At 32.1% G+C, this 2,500-nt stretch overlaps 2 non-coding genes across 2 annotated transcripts; both read left to right on the top strand.

Annotated features, from left to right (window-relative positions):
- Positions 1-177: 177 nt before the first annotated feature.
- Positions 178-250, top strand: TRNAF-GAA (transfer RNA phenylalanine (anticodon GAA)). Its single transcript has one exon. It is a non-coding gene; the product is annotated as a tRNA-Phe (tRNA).
- A 1,855-nt stretch (positions 251-2,105) lies between these two features.
- TRNAF-GAA (transfer RNA phenylalanine (anticodon GAA)) lies at positions 2,106-2,178 on the top strand. Its single transcript has one exon. It is a non-coding gene; the product is annotated as a tRNA-Phe (tRNA).
- Positions 2,179-2,500: the final 322 nt, after the last annotated feature.

Consider the following 2,500-nt stretch of genomic DNA (forward strand, 5'->3'; position numbering starts at 1 on the left):
TTGCCTTGGGACATCTTGGAAAATGTTTGTCATTTGTGGCCATTTTTTGAGGCAAGAATCACCCTCCCCCCTCACACCTGCTCATTGTAAACATCTCAGTGCATTGTAAAAAATAAGAAATAGAATCCCGTATTTATCAATAAATAATTGACCAATGCTTTACAATTTAAATATATAGCCTAAATAGCTCAGTTGGGAGAGCGTTAGACTGAAGATCTAAAGGTCCCCGGTTCGATCCCGGGTCTGGGCACTTTTGAGAAGCACAAAACACCAAAGAGATTTCTGTGAACATATTTAAGCTTGTATCGACCTTAATGATGAGAATAAACATGCCAACAATGTCAGCGATGTCAACCTCTCCTTGATCTGGTTCGTCCCCGACATGTTTTAGACCCGTTGGAATTTTCCCACCGTTTTTAGGATAGAGAAAGGAAAGGTCTTTATTAATAGTTAAATAGACCTTGGCGAAAGGTGTCCTGCATCGTACACCAGAAAGTCAAAATTTTCCCGGGTTTGCATAGGATTTGGTTCTTCAAAGTAAGGCGCCAGCTTGTGTTCAGTAGATCTTGATATAACGATAATAAGACAATAGGAATTAATTACCCCCTTTACGATAAAATTTTGTAGCTAAAGTGGAAGAGAGAGAGAGTGGATATGAAGGATAAAAATAACAGAACATTCGATGAAACTCCTTTGAAGGAAATAAGTGAATTTGATGAAAATAACAAAACTTCATTAAAATAAATGAACTTGAAGATAACAGAGCTGGATGAAAATAGCTGTTATCAATAAAACAAAACACTTGACGAACGTACTTAGGAAAATGACGGAGATTGATGCAGTTAAAAGAAATCGATGAAAATAAGAGAACTTGAAGCACATACAGAACATAATGCAAATATCAGCAATGGATGTAAACAGCAACTTGAAATTACCAAACCGGAAAAACTTCTCGAACCGAGCTAGTAACTTGAGAATATGCAACCAATATTTTTTGTTGATTAATGTTGATAAATTGGCCATTTTATGTTTCATTTAGAATGACACAATACCAAAATAATATATGATAACATACACACATATACAGGTGTGTGTGTTCATATATATATGGAATGTATGTATGTATGATTGTATATATACACATATGTGTCTATATACACATATATGTCTATATATATATATATATATATATATATATATATATATATATATATATATATGCATATACATACATACATACATACATATATATATATATATATATATATATATATCCATATACATACATACATACATACATATATATATATATATATATATATATATATATATATATATATATATATATATATATGCATAAGCACACGTGTGGACATACATATATATGTACATATACATGTATATATATATATATATATATATATATATATATATATATATATATATATATATATATATATATATATATATATATATATATGTATATATATATGTATATATATAATATATATATACATACATATATATATATATATATATATATATATATATATATATATATATATATATGTACGTATGTATGTATGTATGTATGTATATATGCATACACACAAGCGTGTACATACATAAATATGTACATATGTATGTATAGATACATAAATATATATATATATATTCATATACACATACATTTATGTATATATGTATAAATATACGACACAGTTTGAGTCCCTAGCGGTAAATCTTGGGGCCCCAGTCCATGTTAATAAGGCATAAGATTTTTTCACGAGTATAAGATGTTCAAGTTGAAGTGGGTCTTCGTCTGCGGGGCCCCACAAAGTCATTAGCCTTGGGGCCTCAAAAGCTCATGTAATCCGGCCCTAACTATATCACTGAGCTCATCATAATTCTACCAATGCACATAATTTGCCTTAGGACATCTTGGAAAATGTTTGTCATTTGTGGCATTTTTTGAGGCAAGAATCCCCCTCCCCCTCTAGCTGCTCATTGTAAACATCTCAGTGCATTGTAAAAAATAAGAAATAGAATCCCGTATTTATCAATAAATAATTATTTGACCAAATGCTTTACAATGAAAGTATATTGCCTAGATAGCTCAGTTGGGAGAGCGTTAGACTGAAGATCTAAAGGTCCCCGGTTCGATCCCGGGTCTGGGCACTTTTGAGAAGCACAAAACACCAAAGAGATTTCTGTGAACATCCCTAAGCTTGTATCGACCTTAATGATGAGAATAAACATGCCAACAATATCAGCGATGTCAACCTCTCCTTGATCTGGTTTGTCCCCGACATGTTTTAGACCCGTTGGAATTTTCCCACCGTTTTTAGGATAGAGAAAGGAAAGGTCTTTATTAATACTTAAATAGACCTTGGCGAAAGGTGTCCTGCATCGTACACCAGAAAGTCAAAATTTTCGAAGGTTTGCATAGGGTTTGGTTCTTCAAAGTAAGGCGCCAGCTTGTGTTCAGTAGATCTTGATA

The sequence above is a fragment of the Penaeus vannamei genome, chromosome 36 (assembly GCF_042767895.1).
Source record: "Penaeus vannamei isolate JL-2024 chromosome 36, ASM4276789v1, whole genome shotgun sequence".
Lineage (NCBI taxonomy): Eukaryota > Metazoa > Arthropoda > Malacostraca > Decapoda > Penaeidae > Penaeus > Penaeus vannamei.